Genomic DNA, 22,785 nt, shown 5'->3' with positions numbered 1-22,785 from the left:
AACATCTGAAAGTGAATGACACCACAGCTAAAGATCCCTCTGAGGTGAACATTTACAGTCTCCCCAGCTTCCCTCTCATTATAAGCCAAAATGATACCCCTCTGTGTTGACTTGTAGCAGAAGAGTTGGTAATTTGCAAAATGTTTCAGCTATTTTGGGTGCAGAGGTTTGTGCTAACATTCTGCCCCAGTAACCTCTCGTGTTCTTACACCTACTTTTTCTGCTAAGTGGTCCAGGATACATTCTGAAACAAGGTACTGTTACAGACTTTACAGAGGCCTGCCTAAATAGGAAGGAGTGAAATAAGTGTTGGAAACACATACTGACTGGCCCACATAATCTGACCTGTCTCCTACTGAACATCAATTGAAACTGATTGATCTAATGCCTTGCATCTGCCAAACTGTCAGTCAAGCCAGAGGGGATTTGGATGAAGACAAGGAAAGCATTGTAAAAATGACTTTTGAGATTTAGTGTACTGAGCTAGCCTTGAACTCCTAGGCACAGGGAAATCATCTTATAGGAAAGACCGTCTTTGTTGTGAAACAACTTCACCAAATGGAGGGAAATTTGCTATATGAGGAGTAAATGGATTTTTCCTTTGATTTGTGCCTGAAATGTATGAGTGGGAAAAAATCCAGATGTCTGCTGCATTGTGCAAACATATACATGCATTTAAATTACTTATATCATTACTTACAGATGTAATTGTGAAATATGTTCTTTTTGCATTCAAAATTAGGGACAGAACAGATGGTGAAAACTCAGTTTAAAGCAATATGTCCATTAAAATAACCCATACTGTTGGTGTGTATTATAACAATAGTAGTCTTCAATATAGCAGGGTTTTTGCAGCATTACATTATGGCAGAAAGATAGAGCGTTGTAGGAAAAAAATCCAGAATGCCAGAAATTCACCCTAACAAAACGTCGCTCTTTTCCATTCAATGGCTGACAGCAGTTGAGTTGACCTATGTATTTCTCCCTATATGTATTAAAAATGAATGGATAAATCTCAGAGTTCATGAATTGGCAAACCCCTCCAACAAGTTTTGAGGTCGACAGGGATCACAGGACTAGAAAAAGTTTGCAAAACTAGGAAAAAATGTCCTTCTTCTTCGGAATTTCCCCCCCCCCAGAGGAGGTTCAATTAAAAAAAATGTTTTTCAGCTACTTGTGAGGCCTGTGCAATGTATGAAGGATAAAGACACCTATCTAAGCTGGCATCACTTAATGTCCTGTACATGGTGCATGTATACTGGGCCAGATTCTGATCATATTTACCCTGGTCTAAATCCAGAGTAACTCAGAATCTGGTCCACCATATTAATGTTATTGTTAGATTTCATCTCTGTCCCTCCTCCACATTCCCTTTTTATAGTTTCCCCTAACTAGAACATGATGAGCACTGGCATTCAAGTTGAATAAAACTTTTACATTCACAGCAGTCAAGTGGGTTTAAGAATGTATAAAATCTGTACATATGTTTTGTTTTATATCTTTAAAATATTGCACAGATATTAGCTAATTCATCATTTCAACATCCCTGATATATATGTTGCATTATTATTCCCATTTTACAGATTTAGAAAATGAAATACTGACAGGTTAAGAGGTAAATTTTCAAAGGGGTTTTCATGGCTCCTACAAGTGAAAGAACAGCTGAACTGTGGATCCAAACTGTCACCTCCAAATGATCTGATTATGAGCATAGATCAGGCCTTTAGAGGTGCCTACACTTGGATATGTGCCTGCAATTTACTTTGTGGATGCAAATTACACATACAAAAATGAGAATGGGCTCTATCCTGGCTGAAAATTTCCCTCTAACCAGCTGGATCAATAACACACAGCAAAGTCACTTTCAGAGATGGAATTCCGAAGTTACTGGCTCCCAGTATTGCCAACTCTCACAATGTAAGGTGATTTACTTAAAGCCCCAGCTCCAGGGGACAACAGCGTCTCAGTTTTCATCTAAAAACAAAACAAAAAGAGTAAGTTTCTAGCCCTCATGGTTTCAGAGAAAAGCTTGAGAATGTGACCTGAGTGCATCCTAAAAGTTCAAATACCAGACAGCAGATAAAAAGGACCGACTTTTTTTTTTGTAATCTCATGATTTTTTGGGACACGACTCATCATTTTTTAACATTTGGAGTTGCCAATACTGCAATTTTGCGTTTTCAATTTTGAAATATATTTTTCTGAATCCAGGCAGATCACTATCTGCAAAGCAAAAAAGGAGAATATCATTGTAATAACGATGAACCATCTCCCCTGACTTAAAATCTAGATCACCCTGTCATATTTTGGATAAGTAATTTCCATTCTATTTTGTTCTCTTGCACACAGGAAAGCAGTTAACAGAAACATTTACCCTTTTTGCTTATTCCGTCAGTCTTGCCATTTCCAACAATAGTGCCCAATAATTTTAATATCTGCTTTTAGTTCATTCATGCAAAGAAATAGCTGAATTTTTAAAAGAATAATTCTGGGGTTATTGGAGGCAGAGATCTTTGAGACAGAGCTGTCGTCTTTGCTCTGAGTTTGTACAGCGCCTAACACAATAGAGACCTGGTCCATGATAGTGACTTCTAAGTGCTACTGCAATACAAATCATAAATAATAATAATAATGGAGAGACAAGGTGGGTGAGGGAATATCTTTTATTGGTCCAACTTCTGTTGATGAGAGAGACAAGTTTTCCTTTTTCTTCGAAGAGCTCTGTGTTGCTCGAACACTTGTCTCTTTCCATAACAGAAGTTGGTCCAATAAAGAATGTTACCTCACCCACCTGTCTCCCTTTTATCATGGAACCAACATGGTTACAACAAGAGTGCAAACAATGATAATGAAATGGTTACAGGGGTTTTTAAAGTTATGGGACACAATATATGTTCTCTGTCAGACCTGATGTACAGCTTTATGTGACATATATTGCAATATCTTTGGGAATCACATTGCATTACGTTTATTTATCACTGCGGACCAAGGATTGTATGCTTCTCCAGGAACCAAATAGTGGGGGAGTGAGAAAGGCGAATCACTTAGGTTGTGAACACCAGTCAGGGACTACAGGTCTCAAACCACAGTGTACAGGGCTTTTAGGAGCTAGTAAGTTCTGACCTGCCAACAGTTGCTAGAACTAGAAGCTCAACTCCGGCAAAGGAATCCAGGCCTCTGGTCTGATTGACAGAACTTTGGGGGTCCTGATTGGTTCCCCACTTCTATTCAAACCAAACACAGGAACAGAAAGTTGTCCATGCAGCTGGGTTTCCTCTGCTTAGAACTGCTTCCCTTGTGCTAATTGCTCCTACTGTCTGACCCTTGGTAGCCTGACCCTTCCTGCCACTTGACTCTCATTTTGTCTTCTGGCCTGTCTTGGACTCTGATCTTCTGGTATCTGATCCAGCCTGGCTCCAATTCCTGCTCTGATCACTCATGTCCCAGTTGTGACAATACCACCTGAGAGGTGCCACCCCTGGTGAGGGCTTGCATATACTGGGCTTCCCTGTAACCAATAGACAAAGAAAAGGCTTTTGATTTAAAAAAGAAGTCTGAGTTTAAACTAACTCAGGGACTTCTTTCTGATGCACCAAAGGTTTTTGGTATGGGGGAGAGGGGCGAACTATAACATTCATGGGAGAGTTGGAAAGACTTTGGCCTACTAGGGTGCAGTCCTTGGAGAGAAAGCAAAGGACAGGCACAGGCCTTTAGGCAGACTGGCTTGCTGGGAATATCACAGTGTGAGGCAGGGAGCTGTGCAGCCGTCGAACCCCTGGTCAAAAGGGAGTGGGACAAGTCCTGCCCAGAGACAGGTGAAGGCTGGAGACCTGAGATGTGATTGGGTATTCCTAGAGTGGACCACCCTGAAACTGTAACACCTACATTCTTCTGTTCATGGAGAGCTGAATTTGACCCAAAGAAACTAGATGCAGGAGTCTGAAGATTATGGAAGCCAAATTACATTTATCAGAAGCTGTTTAAATATATTTATGAGCAAGATCACGCATCCTTAGTACTGATAGGACAGCTGGGAAGTAGGGGGTTCACAATCCCCCACCACCACCACCAACCAGACCCTCATGAAATCTGCAATGAATTTAATACTTCCAGAGGCTTTATAGCCAGTTGAGGGAAGATCATTTCATGGCCACTCTTTTCCTGCCCTCTCTCCCATTCAAGAACCTTGAAAGACAGCCAGTTAGGGACCTATGGTCTTTAGGTAGATGTCCTTTAACGTCTTAACCTTCTAGATCAAAAGAGATTCAGAGGAAAGTCTTTAACTTTTCTGGAGTGCTTTAGTTCTCTGTTTTTTATAAACAAAACAATAATATTATTCACTTCTATAGAACTGCAAGTGATTCTTTTTCAAATAGATTTAATTGCTGAAAAGTCCTTATAAAAATGAGAATACTCTCTCCCATCTGTTAAGTTAGATAAGGCAAGCAAAATGCTATTTAGGATCAACAGTGATCTCCTCTCATCTTAGTCCAGCTGTTAAATACCTGGATAGACTGAAAGATGCATGAATCCAAGTAGGGGTAAAACTAACCACACAGTAAAATGGCCTTGATAGATCACAAATATCCAGATACATGGGATGTCCACCATCTTCTTCAGAATTGTTTAAAACGTGATGTTAATTACCAGGTTAAGTCCTGTTGGTGGGGGGGGGGAAGGGTAAGGTAAAAGTAATGGACAAACTGTGGATATGCTTGTTTATTAGGTAGCTCCTGATAATCAGAGGTAGGTGTAACCATATGCTACTTTTACGCTGTGGTTATATTTCTCCCAGTAACAATTCTTTGTTAAATGTGAATAACAACCTTTAATTATGATTAGGGGTTTTGTATTGAAATTCCCATACACCTGTTTAATCAAAGCAGATGTTCTATCTGTGGTGCAGTTTTATTCATAATCTGTTGTTATGACAATAGCAAGTTACTAACAAAATATAATAGGAAAAACAGTATCTATCCAATATGTTCTGTTCTGTGATTGGTTCTTATTACTAACTTCTTGCCCTAACAATGAGGCAGATATAATACATGTGGATGTATCATTCAGTGCTCTGCCATTCAGCATCTAATTTGATTTTTGGTCATTTTCATAACCCTTTGCACTGATGTAGTGTTTTGCATTTGAAGGTCTCAATGCAGTTTTCAAAAGGTAGGTTTTGTACCAGTATTCCCAATTGACAGCTAGCTAAACTGAAGCACAGAGAATTGAAGTGGCTTGGCCAACATCAGACAGTGAGCCAAAGGAACAGCTGGAAATATGAATTAGATTTCCTAACTCCCAGTCTAATGCTTTGTCCACCGGTGAAATCCGGTTCCCTTTTCCAGTTGCCTGGTGTTTGATAAATACTCAGATAGACATCTGAGACAATCCTAGTCAATACAAAGCATTTTGAGCCCAGTTCTGGATATATTACAGGAGTGTTCTCAGAATTAATAACTCTAACTTTGAAATGTGCGTAGAAGAGAAATAGTGCTACTGATGTGCTAAGTTTCATTTAATTCCCTAAAGATTTTAATTATAATTTGTTTATAAAGTGTATAGAAATCATAATTAGTTACATATAAATATCTCTTCTAACTACTAAAAAAAGTAGTTAATTGACCAATAAAGTTCTTCTGGATTTATATCGGTATAACAAGGATCAGAATTTGGCCCTTACTGCCTGCATGGGTTATCCAGGGTCAAACCACTTATTTCCAGGTTCTGGTTTGCGTGTTTAATACTTGTTACATTCTTTATTATTTAGGGACAGATTTGGGAGGCAGTAAGGGGGCATAAAGAGGCGCCTTACTTCCCTGCACAGGTTATCCATATTGCAGGTAGTACTATGGAAGAGAGCAGCCTTCATGGAATTTCATCATCTCTTTTCACACATGTGGATGTGGAGTGGCCAGGGAGAGCCCCTCTTTCTCAAATGCACTGACTCGTGTAATAAATAACAGTATTACTATGTGAGTCACAATCTGCATTCCTGGTTTGTTCCCGGAGTAGCACAACTACACACTACCTCTTATTCAGGGCTTGTGACAGAGCCCTTAATACCTAGTATTCAGATGGAGCTTTTCATTTGAATAGTTCAAAGAGCCTTACAAAGCTGGGTATCATCGTTCCTATTGTGCAGATGGGGAAATTAAGGCACAGAAAGCTTGGGGAACTTATCCAGGATACACATAAAGTCTGTGGCAGAAGACAGAATAGAACCCAGACCTCCTCACACATAGGGTACATCTATACTTCGAGCTGGAGGCATAATTTTCAGCTCAGGTAGACGTACATGCTCTAGCTTTGTTCAAGCTAGTACACTAAAAAATACAAGTCTAGCCACCACAGTAAAAGTGGTGAGACAGGCTAGCCATCCAAATAAGTACATCCATGCCACCACAGCTACACTTCTGCTTTTAGCTCACTAGTTTGATCAAAACTAGCACTTCTACCTGGGCTAAAAATTACACCTCCAGCTCAAAGTGTAGCTGTACCTTGTGGCCCTGCTGCATGCAATAGCTTTTATGCACTTATGAACCATTTGCTGAAAATGCTAATACATGTGCAAATGCAATTATATTCTCAGGTAGATGTGCTATTAACAGTTTAGGAGTACAATTCAAATGTACATTTTTGAACATGTAGCACAGTGTGCTTTATAAGGTCCTACACTCTAGCTGCCAAAGAGATTACCATGAACAATGGGCTCGTTCCTTCTATCCTCACTCAGGGAAATCTCCCAGTGGCCTGAACTAGGCTACAACTGAAAATTTGAAGTCTGACACCTGTTGACTGTTATCCAATTAACATGCTTAATGAACATGATGTAGACACTACAAAAAATTGTTCCATGAACAAATGTGTATGTGGTGGAAGAAAGGTTTATGAAGTGGCCACATTAGCATTTACAATTGTATTAGTTAACAAGGGTTAAGAAACAGTTAAATTGTCAAGCTATACTTGACACAACTGAAAAATCTAGTCTAGAAAAGAATTTAATCTGCAACAATGTGGCCGGTGCTTAATTTATACCAGGGCTGAGCCCCAGCATCTCTAGGCTTGGCAGTTTGTAGTCCCAGCACCTCTGTGCTTGCCACATCAATTATGAATGTAAAAAAATTGGTTGAACCCCAACACCTAATTGCTTGAGCCCTGGGATCTCTTTCATTACAAATTAAGCGCTGAATGTAGAAGCAGCAGCATTAAATGATCCCATGAGATAGCTTCAAAAATGCCTAGGTGATTTAGGAGTCCAAGTCCTGTTTTCAAAAGTGCCTAAGTCACTGAGGGCCAGATGTACAAACTTACTTAGGTCCCTAAAGACATAGCTAGGTGCCCAGTGGGATTCACAATACACCTAAATTGATTAGGTGCCTTGGCACATTAGGCTTCTAAAACCATGTCTACACTAGAAAAAAAAGTGTATTTAACATGTGTTAGCTAACACATGATAAAATCCTAGTGTAGACAAAACAGTGGTAGTTTTAACACATTAGCTGGTCGAGGTAAATGCTGGGGGGGGCCATTATGAAGTGGCCACATTAGCATTTACAATCGTATTTGTTAACATGACCAGGTCTCAAGATGAAACCACAACAGTCTTATCTGCACTCGGATTTTAATACATATTAGTTAGCACATACTAGCTATCACCTGCGAAAAATAATTATTTTTCCTAGTTTGGGCAATGCCCAAGTAAATTAGGCACTTTCCACAATGGCATTAGGCTCCTAAGTCACTTTGGGCCTTTTGAAACTTTTACCCATTCTCTTTCATGGGAATTTAGCCTGAGTGAGAACAGCAGTACCAGGTTCACCAACTGCCTGAGGAGAAACAGGACACCAGTGGCACTAGGATACTGAGAACTAAATCCTGACTGCACAGACATCACTATGACACATTGTTTCATCCTTACAGTAGTTAAGTGGGCTGTTGTCATGCCTTCTCTTTCAGGAATGTAAAATTGTCATATTGAAAGCTAATGTAACGTGTCAATTTATTTTATAAAGGCACTGGGTAGGTTTCTAATGTGATATAGATGTTAAGTAATCTGACAAGAAAGGCATTACTATAACACAAAGATACAAATTTTCTGCCATATTAGTACTTTTTATATTGTAATAAAAACATATTGTGCTTGAGAAGTTTGTATCAAATCTGCAAACCTTGTGCTTTGGTTTCATCCAATTTGTAAAATTTGTTTCAATCTGATTTCCATTCCACACTGCATTTGCTGCCATCCAGAACAATGGTTGGGTACACTTAATTGGTCTGTTGCCTTTGATGGCTTGGCTTTATCATTTCAAAGAGACAGACAAAACTCCCAACTGAGCAAACGATACTATTTTTTCTCATTTCTAAAACTGCTTTCAGTTAAAAAAAAATTAGAAAAAAGATGGAAAAATAAGCACCACACAAACTATTTATCCTTCATCAGAACTAAATACAGGATGGTAAATGTGATGCTTTCTTGGAGTGCCCAGGACTCTGAGTCACCCCCCTGCCTCCAGTGAGAGGAAGATTTGCTTGGGCGTAACTGGGTGTCAGATCCCTGACACCACTTGTCTGTCACATACCCCCACAATCTCCTCCAGGCTCTTCCAGCCCTTACTTTGCCTTGCAGATTAACCACACCTGCACCCCAAGCCCTCTTGAAGCATTCCTCTGCAGTATCCAGCTCTTAACCACTGGATGCTCACAGAAATTAGCCGGTAAGCTGTCCCCAGGGGAACAGTGCAGCCACCACGTTGTTCTGTTCAACTGAGGATCAGCTCCCATATAACATCACAGCACTGAGATATATTTATAGCGAAAACAATCATCAGTTTATAATCAAAGGCTAAGACCTAAAGACAGTAAGTAGGGGCAACAATGGAAACATAAATGGTTACATATAAAACAAAAAGTATAACACTTCCTACAGTCTGAACTCAACGTTAACAGGTTAAAACCCTTGCCTAAAGTAATCTCCCAGGTTCTCCAACCAGCATGTCTGGAATGTCCCTTTTATGAATGCAAAATACGGTGTCCTCAATGAAGGATAAAAGGATACACAGATTTTGCCTTCTTCTTATATCCCCAACATTAATTGTTTTATCCCCAGAGCCAGGATGACCCTTGTAGTTTATTCTGGCCATGCTGGGTCCATATGTCTTTCACATCCTCAGGTTGACATCATATGCAAACAAGCTTCCATTGTGTTGGCTTCCAATGCTTATTTTACATGTGAATCAAGGCAGACAGGTGAACATACATCCTTTGACTGGTAAAAAACCTGCTTGTGAAACCTGCTTTGATTTAGACTTTAACACCTATTTTCCAGTGTATACACATAACTCTTTAAACATCACCCAGATATACATCTCGCAACAATTATTAAGATCAGTTGGACATAAGATTTTATTAGAACCTCACCTGACCCTCTTTGGATAAATGCTATGAAAGCCATGTGTTGAGTATGATGAGTTTGTCAAGCCTGTAAGGAGTTACTGTTACAGAACTGTGGACCCTGTGCCAGTTGGCACTGAGGGATTCTTAGGGTCACAATAAGGCTTACATTTGCTTTTATCCTCAGAGAACTGAGCATTTGCCACAGCAAGAAGAGCCCCGTTATAAGCTCGTGGCAGAAATAACCAACACAAGTAACGGTTAGTTCAGGAGCCAAGTAATTCATGTTTATTCAGTAAGCTAACATAACAGGAGAAAGGCTTCCTTCACAAAATGGGCCCAATCCTGCACTCATTGAATTCTTTGGAAGACCTCCCATTTTGTTCAAGAAGAGTAGAGTTGAGGGCTTTATCTAAGGGCTCGTCTATACAAAGAGGTTGTGTTGATATAACTTAAATTGGTGCAACACTGTGTTTGGACACTCATTTATCAGCTTAAATCTGCCATATATCAGTTTATCTTGAACCTGTGGTGCAATTAATATAACACTGATTTAATCCAATTGAAGCATGCATGTGGACTGGTTTAACTCCTTCAGCCTAAAATCACACCTTTAGATATATCAGTGCAACTTTGTATGTAGACCAGGCCTAAGATGTGGCTGCCTAAAGCCCAAAAGCCAAATATAAAAAGTTATGGCTAGTAACAACTAAAATTCAAAGTGGGATTGGAATAAGGAGAACACCCACCAGTTCTCCTCAAGCTTTCAAACTCCGTGAGCCCGTCCTTTACTAGAGCTGGCTGAATATTTTCAAATTAAATATAATTTATATTTTTATTTTTTTGTGAAAAATTTCATTCTCTCCCCCACCAAAAAAAATCAGAAAACAAAACAATTTTGCTGTTTTTCCATTTTTGCTTCTTTGGGGTATTGTTCTTCCTTCACCCTCCTCCTTCCTGCCCTTCCTGTCTCCCCCTTTTTCAGTAACAAAACGGGAAAGAGAAATAAGGATAAAGGTGGGGAAAGAGTGCAAAGAGGAGAAAGAAACCAAAAACAGAGCAAGTGAAAAACTAGTAATAACAAAATCGTTTTCATTTTGAAACCTGCCAAATGGAAATGACTTCAACATTTTCAAAATTGTTAATGAAAAACCTCTTTTATTTTTTGATCAGCTCTACTGCTCTTTACACTGTCCCAGATGCCCTGGTACTTTCTGCCAGTTAGGCCCACCAACATGTCCCCACAGATTTCTGTTAAACAAAAATACAATTTGCTTCTAGCTAGTGTGTAGCCATGGGGTTGGGTAGCTGGCTGCATCTCCCTGAAGTCCTGAGACCATTTGTATCCAGTTTCATGGAACAGGGATTTAATCATCGGTATACTATATACAATAAACAGGGGCTGTATCCACCCCGTCACCAACCTTTTGCTTCAGATTATAAGCATTTTATGAAACCAAAGTTGTTAACAGTCCTAACCAGGGATCCTTTCCCCCGCTCCACACAGAAACTATTACTAATTTAGACCTGAAACACAAGACCCCCTCAGAAGAAATATTGTGAAGTCAAAATAAATAAAAAAGAAAAAGTAGAAAGGAGTCAAGCAGGCAATTATTTGTAATAGAAAAAAACTATTGATTTTTCTTTTGATACATAGTCTAAATTATCCCTCAAGAAAAGTAGTAATGCATCTTTAAACAGATTTATTGGTGCTAGCTGTAAAAAAGTGTGTTATTTAACTTCAGTGCTATCACATTTTTCTGTTTTTATTTGATATAGAGATCGACCATTAAGACAGACACTGGACAGGTTTGATTCAGGGATCAGAAAGGTTCCAAGTCTGAAGTACTCAAGAACATTTCAAAAAGTAATAAGGTTCTATGAATTAAAAAAAAAACCCTAACATTTCTCTTTTCATGGAGAAATTACTCAGATGCCAGTAAAACATGCTTTTCAGAACTAAAATGGCCTTACACATTTACAATAAATTAATAAGCTTCACTGGGTGGTAAGATCTCACAGCAGTGGATCCCTAAGTGCAATTTTCATAGATTCCAAGGCCCAGAAGGGACCATTGTGATCATCCAGTCTGACCTCCTGTATAATACAGGCCATAAAACCTCCCAAAATAATTTTTTTTAAAAGTGCCTTATTTCCACTCTTAATTTGTCTAACTTCAACTTCCAGTCATTGGATTGTGTTATGCCATTCTCTGCTAGACTGAAGAACCCACTTTAAAATGTGGTCCTCGTGTAGATATTTACAGACTGTAATCAAGTCACCCTTTAACTTTCTTTTTGTTAACCTCAATACTTTGATCTCCTTGAGTCTACCACTGTAAGGCAGGCTTGCTAATCTTTTAATCATTCCCGTATCTCTTCTTCGAACCCTCTCCAATGTTTGTCACTTTATAAAATTATTCATGTTCAATATTCTGTACTGATATCTATCTATTGACCTGCTGGCTCTATCTTTGGTTTGATACTGATAACAATTAAACTGAAAAATGTAGTATCTGAACTAATGGAATGAAAATAAAAATAACTGGTGGATTTATTATAGTAAAAAATGCAAAGTGGATATAATTTTATGTTGGATAACCATACAGTTCTAAGGGTGAATGGCAAAAAAAGAAGCAGCAGCAGCTAGCAATTGCAGCAATGCAAATGCCAACATTTGAAAGTACGCAGGTATTAGACTTATTTAAAAGATGCCCACAAGTATTACACTCTGTAGCAGATGTTTGCAAGTTCCTGCTGCACTGCTGCAATTTGGGGCAGGAATAAAGAAGAGCACTTGGGAAAGTTTATCATAACAGGAGGGTGAAGCTCACCAGATCCCATGGTTGGTGTGTCATCCTGGGTGTTGAAGTCATATGATGATATGATATTGCATCATTTTGTGAAATGGGACCTGGCACAGGGAATAAAATGAGAATAAGGAAATGAATGCATCTGAAAACAGTCTATGACTGCAAGCAAGACCATAACCAGCCAAACATAAGAGAGTCTTTGTGTGTGCATGTGTCTAGGCATACGGTGCAAAGAGTGTAGAACTACAGAGGGAAAATTCTTTGTGTTTCCAGCCACCCTATCCTGCCACACATCCCATTATTGAGGGCTGTGAGGGAAGTACTGACAGGGCCATTGTGGCTATAGGAGGGGAGGTGGTAGGGAGTTGGATGCTGCAGGCAGCTAGGTTAGTCCTGGGGGAACAAAAAAGTCACCTTGTGTTCTACACGTCACCATCCTCAGCCGTACCAAGCATTCCTCAGTCACAAACAAGGATCTGGCCCCAGATATTCTCCCTTTCCTCTTAGCCTCATCAATTTTTTACTCCCTAGGCCATAGCTTTGTCTGCCCCATCATCTCTCTCTTATGCTCCAAAACTATCTTACTGCTTTCAGGTCTCTCTCTCTCTCTCACACACACACAAACGTTGATCTCTCCCCTCCATGGGCAAATCGCCCTCTCTGATTCTTTTCTCCTAGCTCACAACCCCATTTTGCCTCTCTCTTGTGGAACCTCCAGATTGATTTCCCCCTTGTTCTCGTCCTCCCACTCCCTCAGGTTTTCCCATTATCTACTCAAGACCCCACTCTCATTACCAAAGCTCCCATTAGCGAGAACTAGGTGAATCTGCAGCCTTCACAAATACTGTGTTGTTGTGAATACTTCCCTTATTGTGCCTGTCTAAAATCTAGTTTATACAGGTGGCAGAATGAAGTGTGCCATCTCATAATTAGTCCCACATGCATTGCAGGCAATTTATCATCAAAACAATCAGCAGTCACCTTTTTAGTCAGTGAATATCAAAGAATATCAGAAAATTGAAGGAAGGAAAATAACACAACATTTTTTTTAGCTTTCCATTTCTATATAAAAATATCATTTTCATTTAAATGCTCTGGCTAGCCCTAGTGACTCCATAACAAACATTGTCACTCAGCAGTCACATAGAAGAACTAGTCTCCTAACTTTCACAGCTTTTTCTTTCCTTTGTTTAAAAAACACCTGAAATTCTTTTTTTTAGCTGGACTTTTAAAAAATGTATTTATTTAATAAACTGCTGTGGTGACAAGACTGAGCACAACCATGCTATTTCAGCTGGGATATTTTTTTTTTACCTGAATGTCAAAGTTGCTAGTTTTAGTGACAATGATACGAATTATCCTCCTTTTGTGCAAGAAAATGTGCAGGGCAAAGATCTATATCCAAACATGCACCCAAATAGGCATATCAAAAATGCCCTGTGCTAACAAGACAATCGCTGAGCACTGTAGCTGAATAAAGTCAGAGCCCTATTTATTATGCATCCCCACTGCAACACCTACACTTTTGATGGTGAAATTCAGCAGCTCATGAAAACAACAGGGTGCCACCTAGCTATCAAGGAATTTTTGTAAAGGCAACTCAGGACCAGCCAGGGCAGAGAAATGAACAAGTGTTCAGTGATAGGTAGAAAGCCTTGTGGACAGGAGCAGGAATGGCCACCTCTGTTGAATGGTGTGAGAGGGTCAAGGCCCCACCCTCATTCTGTCCACAGCGAGTTGAGTGTTTTACATTCAGGAGAGCATAAAATTCTGTATCCTTCCCCTGCATGGCTGTGCAATGGCGGGGGGGGGGCAGATTCCTAGTGCACTCTTCCCCCATGTTGTTTGTGCCTGGCCCTGTACAATGCACAAATCTTGCCTACTATATGAGGAGTATTTGATGCTCCTTGATATTTATCTGAGCCTTGTAATAGCTCCCAGTTTAGGACTAGACTGTGTGCAGCCCTTGCATGACTGCGGAGGTATAAACAAGAAGCATTCCCCCCACATCACTGCTCAAGGACTGTGCACAATAGCACTCCCTGTGCTCTGCAAATGAGGCACAATCTCTCTAAGTCTCCTGATCCTAGAGCGGTGTGGCTCACACACACACACACACACACACACACACACACATCTATTGCTTAAAATATCACCCTGCCTTTAATTTTGTTTCCACCATATGTTACAAAATCATCATTACAGTCTATGAGTCAAAGAGCATTTACTTTTAAAACAAACGCTATGTCAATAAGAGGAATGGACTAATGCTAACTTCTGTTACCACAGACATGCCTGGAGATGAAGAGTGTTTGATCTATTACTACTTCTTCAGGGCAACTTTCCTCTCCAAGAAGGGCTTGTATCACTGTGTTCTCTATATCCTCTGCTTCCATTCTATCAACGTTCCTTTTGTTTTAGAAGCTCTTCAGTTAAATTAATATAGTGATCAACAGCAGAGAACTGAGTTCAGGCTGGGTTTAGACAATAAATCTAGACTGAAATGAGAAACGACACAGCTAGAGTCCAGCCTTTGAGGTGAAATTTCACAACAGGTAGATAGGCGAAGGTCATGTTATTTTAGCCAGAATTTACCATGACCTTCCTGATCATTTTTAAAACAGTACAATGTTTTATTACTCTGATGTTGAACATCAGTTGGAATTATCATTTATTCCCTAAGGGTAAATGTAAACTCCCTATCCCAGTAATAGTTCATGAAACATTAAAGGCATACACAGCACTCCCACAGAAGTCAATGGAAGTCAGCTGCATAAATCCTAGGGCTGCATTTACCCCATAAGGCTGTACCCCAACATAGGAAATGGCATTCACAAAATAAATACCGCATAACTTCACTAATTTACATTTCACCACCCCACATACTTTATAATCTGCATAAAAAATTAGTAGTCTTTCGTTACTCCCTTGAGATGTAGCTGAGATGTAGTAACCGAAGTCTCATATTACTACATTTCCATTATTTATACATCCACTACATTTCATTTACTAGTACAGTTTACTGTGAAGTACTACTGATAATTAAAACTATGGACAAAATGAATGAACAGAGCAAATTTTGCAGTATCCTTGGATATTTGTTGTTGTTATTTTTAACTATGTTTTGTTCACTTTAGGCCCTGAAATTCTCATTTGACATGAATTAGGACACAGGCTCTGAAACCCCAACCACACAGGGATAAACTGTGACTTTAGACACTGCCCTGAGCAAGAGATAGTACATAAACTGCCCCACTCCTAGAGTACCTCTAAGGTGATGTTTCATCTACACTATGAGCTAGAGGTGTGATTCCCCTGCTCGGGTACACAGACTCGTTCTAGCATGAGTGTATTTGGCAGTGTAGCCATGGTAGCATGAGTGGTGTCAGTGGAGGCATAACTGAGCCGTGCCAAGTACATACCTATGAGTTTCAGAAGAGCTTGTGGTTGGCCCAGCTCAGTCATGTCTCTGCTGTGGCTGCCAGTGCTACTGTGGTAACAGTGCTATTTATACTTGTACTAGCTCGGTGAGAGCTAACACAAGTGCATTTACACGAGCAGGAGAATCACATCCCTAGCTCATAGTGTAAACATGAGACACTGTAAATTAGAGTATGGCTACACTACACTAAAAAACCCATGGCACCAAGTCTCAGAGCCTGGGTCAGCTGATTCGGGCTCTAGGGCTCAGGCTGCAGGGCACAAAAATAACAGTATAGACGTTTGTATGCAGACTGGAGCCTGGACTCTGAGACCCTCCCCCATCGTGCGATCTAAGAGCCTGGACTCCAGACTGAGCATCTACATTGCAATTTTATAGCCCCATGAGCCAGAATCAGCTGATCTGCAGCCTTGCCATGGGTCTTTTATTGCAGTGTAGACATACGCTCAGAGAGACACCAAGAGTCACATTGCCTCCTCTGGTAACCTTTGCTACAGAGGAGTAGTAATTTACTGAATTCTGTCCCTGTCCTTCATGCTCCTACACTAGCCCAACCACTGTGGCTTGTGAGTAGAGCCAATACCCAATCCATACCTGGCCTTCTCTGCCCATTATCCATCCACCTTTTACTGGGAGACAGACAGCGGGGAAGTATTTTCCCTTACTCCTGTGTGAAAGGACTCAAGGGCTAGCTAGCCCACATAGGAGCATAACAGGATTTCTTATGCTCTTTTACGTCGTTACATGGGCACATAATCCAAAGCAATTAATCCCACCATGGACACATTGTCCTTGCTTCTGAAAGACATGCAAGAGCTGTCCCTTTTTACATTTCAGCACCCCTTGTATAGCTTGTTATGCCAATAAAGAATTACTGAATTGAAGGAATGATGGATAAGGCGCCAAATTCAGAACTCACTCTGAAAGAAATGATCAAGCACCCAGGAAGATGGGTGGATCCCCTATTGTTTTCACTCTGGCACTAGTGGGCTGTTCACATTAGAAGCAGCACTATTTCACCAATGTCATCACTTAACAATATAATATGACAGCATCTATGGAACCGATTAGCATAAATCAACATAATACCCACTTTGCAGCATTAGTATTGAAAACTTTCATCTTGAAATCGTAGGGGGAAAAAGATAATATATGATGAATTGTGATGAATTTGCTGGAATGTTTCCAGGGGTGTGTGTGTGTGTGTAAAACACACACGCACACACATGCATGCTTTAATAATGTTAAGCACATGTGCATGCTGCCTTAGCTACACAGTCTCTGTTATACACTTCCATAATAACGGCACATGAATTTTTCTGTGATCTTTTATTGGATTAAAAAACAACTTTACAAGAGCTACCATCCAGGCATTAGTGGTGTTCATTTTGATTTCAAAGCACATCAACAAGTCTCCCAGTGCCCAAGGGGTCATCATGCATGGAGTCACACAAATAGAGATGGCTTAAAAATAACTCAAGGTCATTCAGAGTCAGACCCCTAGGTTTGAATTACAGATAAATACATTTCAGAGTGCAAACTTTAGATATAAGGTAGAGGGGAGAACAACCATACATGGCACTTCCATCAATTTTGATAGAGCAGTTTCAGTTTTCAGTGTAATAATTCAAAAAAGTCTTGTAGCTTTCTGACAACACTAAACACTCTTTCCCTCCCTCCTCATTCTCCTTCTCCATCCTTCTCTCCAGTTCTCCATACACACATTCTGGATTCTTAGCTTTTCAAAACCAGTATCTCTTCTCAAACTCTCCATAATTTGACTGGGTTACAAATCATTTGTTTGTGGCATTTTGAAGCATTTGGATTTACTACATGTCTTGTGCTTATGCAAAGGAGAATAAAACAAAAGAACCTGTTCTGATCCAGTGCTCTTCCAAATTCTGCATGCAAGATACCACTTTCCAATACAAGTCTGTTTGGATTAAAAATAGTGGAACATAAAAACACAGGGCAAGATTGTGCCTTCCTCTCGAAGGGTGTGCAAACTGCAAATGTAGGGTGTGGACATGAGAAGCCTTTTCCACCTTTGCTCCATGCAGTGGCTGGGCACAGCAGCCATCTTTGTACTCTCCTAAGTGCAAGACCTACAAGAGCTACTGCTGTTTTGGCTCCAGCCTTTTCTGAGTTGGTCAGAAGAGGCAAAGTGATGTCCCCAGTCTAGGCTGGCTTTCGTGTGGGTTCATGGGTTACACCCACAGAAATAATGAAACCAAAGGTATCAAACCTCATGACAGAAAGGATGCCAGTCCAAACCCAAGTGACACTGCAACCCCTTGTGGCAAATCACAATGTCCAGAGTATGGAGTCAGGTCCTGCTCCATGGGACAGGAGTCACCACTTCAGGGTGAGTGTGGGGCCAGAATCACCCTCTAACAGCCGTCTTCCCCCACCCCAGCCTCCCCTCCACACTGGGCCAGGACTAGGATTGCAATGCTGGGGTAGAGTGCTGCTGCGGGTGGTCGATGCCCCTCTTTACAATTAAAAGTTATGTCCAAGACAAGTCTACTGAAGGGCACCCACTGAATTGAGATGCTACATCTGTCCCTGCCACAGTCCCCTTTCTTGCCCAGTCAGCAAAGATGACAAAATGCAGAAGGGACCAGATACTGTGCTCTCCCCAAGGATGGCCCATTGGTCACTCTCCTCCTGTGTACCACAGAACTTCAGGAAACAGAACACCTGTTTCAGATATTACCATCCTGCCACGGGTTTTCACTTGGACAATCCACTACTGCACTGTCCCCTTAAACACAGTAGTGCTCTTTATCTAAAGGACCTCAACTTGGCCTGTAAATGTGTTTGTATGCATAGCTCTTTAAGTGTTTCTAAAAATCCAGAATTTGATGCTGTGGCAAGGCACCTTCTCAGTCTCCCCAGCCTCTGCTGCTTTTAGCCCTGGTGACACAGGCTTGGGTAATGCGGTCCCCCTCGGGACACAGGGGAAGTCTGCTACCTGTATCTCCACCAGTCCTGTTTAGAGTATTTTTACTCCCTTGTGGGAGAGAGTACTGCCTCTCCTCCTGGTGAAGCTCGCTGTCTTGCTGCTCCAACACTCCTGGCAGCAGGGCTCCTTCTCTCTCTGCTCTGCCCCCTCCTTCCTCCCAGGGAAGGGTTTAAAAAGGTCTCAGGCAGCCCTAAGTTGGAATCAGCTGATCCTAATTAACCTCAGGTAGCTCCCCCTCAGCTGATTCTAATTGCTACCTTGGTAACCCTTTCTCAGCTGAACTTGATTGACCTGTAGTTGCCTCCCAGTTGATAAGGAGGAGGGCCTTTTAACCCTCTGGGACTGATTCCTACCCCTCCCTTCCAGCTGTCTGTCCTGAGTTTATCACAATGCACATAGACAAATTTTAGTTTTTCTGGGCACAAATGATTGTGAGTTCATAATTATGAGGGCCAGTTTATCAGCCAGTTTTTAAAATCTGCCCATCACTTTATGTTTTCTAGGTACCAGGTACCTGAACCAAATCAATTCTGTATATTTTCAATTGTATATGCCCTCCTCTATCTTATTCTTTTCTAGTGATCTCACAATATTTCCAGAATGATGAAAACAAATGGTGCTAGGATTCCATTTTTAAATCCCGTTTCCGCAAAATTCTTAACCCCAAAATTCTTAACAATTTCAATAAGTATCTGAAATTTGGAGAATTTATCAGAAATGAACCCCAGATCTCATAATTGCTCACCACTTCCTATGGAAACTATGGTGAAACTTGCATTGGACTCAAGGAGTTTAACCAAAGTAAGGACTGAAGGAGTGAGCTGTACGTGGTACTCCATTAATAGCATGGAACTAAAAGATATTACTAGGGGCCCAGTTTAATTTTTTAATGTATCACACACTGTGAAACCTACCACAAAGTCAAGGAAAACTGACATTTTAAAAATTGTCTTGAAGCCAAAACTGTGGTTGTGTTGAAGAATGTTTCCAATGGATAAGCCTAAATGGAACTCCCTTTATTTAGTCTTTTCAACTAACTGAAACTTCCCACTCTCTTTATCTTCATCCAACCCTCTCTTCAGCAATTGTATTACTGGAGAGTTCTGAGTACCTTATTCTTGCTTTCACTAAACCAATGGGGAACCCAACTGCGTTCTCTATAGGCCAAATTTTGCCTCCAGTCACACCTGTGCAAATCTGCTAAAGTCAAGAAGGCTGCAATAAGGGCAGAATTCCGTCTTACATGTCAATACTATTGTTACTCAAAGGCTTCTTTCTGAACAGTGTTGCCCCTAGTGCTAGAACTGTAAGAAGGTGATTATGCAGCAAATCTACTCCTATGTCATCATGGCCCACCACATATATATATTTGTGGAACAGATAGGTTAAAGCAATCCTTCAGCTTAGGACCTGAAATAAATTAGTTTGCGAATTCTTAAAAATAACTATTTCAATCATTTAAAAAGTCACATCTGATTGTAAGATTTGCTGAGCCTGAGCCGATGTGATCAATAATTTATATACTATTAGCTAACAAATAGAGAAAACAAAAATAATGGCATTAGTTCCAGGATATATGCAGCTGTCCCATGAAAGTAAATATATTAATACATCCCTGTCGTGTTTTATGACTCTACATAAATATCAAAATAGGCTCATAACTTGAAAATAGAGCATGCATATTCTAAAATCACCACTCACATCACTTGAGTTTATCCAGTTAAATCTTCTTGCTAATGACATTCTGCAGGCAATTGTTATCCTGCTCACAGGGCAAAGCACACATCTTTCTGTGGAATGCCCAAGCTATGGAATCAGACATGAAATGCAGTCCTGCTATAACAGATTCAGAAGGGGAGGAGAAAAGGAGAGTCATCACAGGCACCAGGTGTAACACAATCCCTGCTGTGTACAGTGGGGGGGACATAGATGAAGCAATTTATCATGTTAGAACATCGTGACATTGGCATATTATTCTGCCTCCCGTTGCATTCTGGGCCCTAATTCCATTCTTCACCTGAGCATCAATATCTTCACCAAGAGGCACTCGCTCTCTCTACCTTACTGGATAAAAAGGCATGTACGGAGAAAGTTATTTTTGCATACTGTGCTGAGCTAACATAATATCTTTGTCACTGGAGACTAGGTATCATCCATTATGGGGCCACATTGCAGAGTCAGGTTGAAAAAGAAATGCCTTCATCAGGTGTGTTTGAATTGAAACCTCCTGACAGTACCTTTTCTAGAGGTAACAGTATGTGAGTTACCAGAGATAATTAGAAGACTGAACTGAATGTGTTGAGTGGGTGAACAGCACTGAAGCCTATAGTACCTAGATATCAAATGTTCAGCAGCCTCACTGGAGCAAAATGCCACAACATTTCCTGAAGACAACACAGCAACATAATCAATTAATGTGTCACTTCTGGCAGAAATGACATAAGCAGGAATGATAGAAATTGGTCAAAACTACATTTGTGGAGGAGATCTGCAAAAAATTTCTTTCTTCTTTTCTGTTTCTTTGAAATATTCCCTGAATTTCCTTAGATAATCTATTGAGGCAAACTGGAAACCAGACATCCAGGGGTTTCCAAATGTTTGTTTTTCAATAGATTTAATCATAATAAAAAAACCACCAGGGACAGCTTTTGGGGAGAAAAAAATCCAGGGACCTCATTTTCCTCTACCTTGTATACTATTTTGCACAGGTGTAAATGATTACACAAGGTGCAAGGCGACATAGACTCAGGCTCACAGTCTTCAGTTTTCCACTGCCTTATCACTACATGGTAATTGATACAGTGAGTCCTAATGTAAACAGACAAAGTATACATTGTTCTTCCTCCCCTTATCCCATCAACTGAGGTCAGTTGCATCCACCATATTTGTCAGCCCGAAGCAGCACCAAGGTCCACCTGCTTTCTGTCTTCTTTGATGCAATCCAGCCAGCATTTTCTCAGCTTTCCTTGAGGTCTCTTTCCTACTACTCTCTCCTGCTATGCTACCTTAACCAAGTCCCCTTCATAGACTCATAGACTTTAAGGTCGGAAGGGACCATCATGATTATCTAGTCTGATCTCCTGCACAATGCAGGCCACCCACTGCTCAAATAGACCCCTAACACCTGGCTGAGTTAGTGAAGTCCTCCAATCATGATTTAAAAGCTTCAAGTTACAGAGAATCCACCATTTACACTAGTTTGAACCTGCAAGTGACCTGTGCCCCATGCTGCAGAGGAAGTAAAACAAAGCAAAACAAAAACAAAAACAAAAAACAGGCTCTCTGCCAATCTGACCCAGGGGAAAATTCTTTCCTGGCCCTAAATATGGTGATCAGTTAGACCTTGAGCATGTGAGCAAGACCCACCAGCCACACACCTAGGAAAGAATTATCAGTAGTAACTCAGAGCCCTCCCCCTCTAGTGTCCTATCACCAGTCAGTGTAGCTATTTGCTGCTAGCTGTGGCAGATCAGCTACATGCCATTGTAGGCAGTCTCATCATACCATTCCCTTCATAAACTTATCAAGCTCAGTCTTGAAGCCAGTTAGGTTTTTTGCCCCCACTGCTCCCCTTGGAAGGCTGTTCCAGAACTTCACTCCTCTGATGGTTAGAAACCTTCATCTAATTTCAAGCCTAAACTTGTTGATATCCAGTTTATATCCAAGAACATATTTGTTCTTGTGTCCACATTGGCGCTTAACTTAAATAACTCCTCTCCCTCCCTGGTATTTATCCCTCTGATGTATTTATAGAGAGCTATCCTATCTCCCCTCAGACATCTTTTGGTTAGGTTAAACAAGCAAGGTTTTTGAATCTCCTCCATAAGGTAGGATTTCCATTAATTCATCTTCTTCATGTATCCAAAACAGCAAACACTCACTTTCTGGATTTTGACTTCCATCCTAACACATTCATTTCAAAATCTGTCTCTTTGTGTAACTCCTCTTGTGGAGTGAAGACGTTTCATCTCAAATACCTATAGGCATTGAACCTGTAGTCACTTTATCATCCATGCTTCTGTAGCATAAAGCACTGTAGGTTGTACCATCATTCTATACAGCTGGGCTTTCTGTCTCAGTGGCATACACTTATCTGAAATGTTATTCCACACTCTTCTAGCACTCCCCATTCAGAACTGTATCTCACTTTCAAATTCACCAACTTCTATGACCAGA

General features: G+C 40.5%; 1 long non-coding RNA gene across 1 annotated transcript in view; it reads right to left on the bottom strand.

The window, feature by feature from the left end:
• LOC123364757 overlaps positions 1-22,785 on the bottom strand; it is a 160,572-nt gene that overhangs the window by 56,870 nt on the left and 80,917 nt on the right. Inside the window, exon 3 of the long non-coding RNA XR_006577261.1 lies at positions 12,224-12,303. This is a non-coding gene — a long non-coding RNA (uncharacterized LOC123364757). The remainder of the gene's footprint in view (positions 1-12,223; positions 12,304-22,785) is intronic.

The sequence above is a fragment of the Mauremys mutica genome, chromosome 2 (assembly GCF_020497125.1).
Source record: "Mauremys mutica isolate MM-2020 ecotype Southern chromosome 2, ASM2049712v1, whole genome shotgun sequence".
Taxonomy (NCBI): domain Eukaryota; kingdom Metazoa; phylum Chordata; order Testudines; family Geoemydidae; genus Mauremys; species Mauremys mutica.
The sequence above is the reverse complement of the archived record's forward strand: the minus strand, read 5'-3'. Positions and strand labels throughout refer to the sequence as shown.